Below are 217 nucleotides of genomic sequence, written 5' to 3' on the forward strand. Positions count from 1 at the left end.
TTTATTATTTTTTGAGAGAGAGTGCAAGAAGTGGAGAGGTAGAGAGAGAAGGAGACATAGGATCCCAAGAAGGCTCTGCATTGACAGCAGAGAGCCCAATGTGGGCTCCAACTCATGAACTGTGAGATCATGACCTGAGCTGAAGGTGGGCACTTAACCAACTGAGCGACCCGGGTGCCCCTAAAATAGTTTTTAAAAGACAGTTTGCAAAACAGGG

Source organism: Crocuta crocuta, unplaced genomic scaffold (assembly GCF_008692635.1).
Source record: "Crocuta crocuta isolate KB4526 unplaced genomic scaffold, BGI_CrCroc_1.0 scaffold301, whole genome shotgun sequence".
Classification (NCBI taxonomy): Eukaryota; Metazoa; Chordata; class Mammalia; order Carnivora; family Hyaenidae; genus Crocuta; species Crocuta crocuta.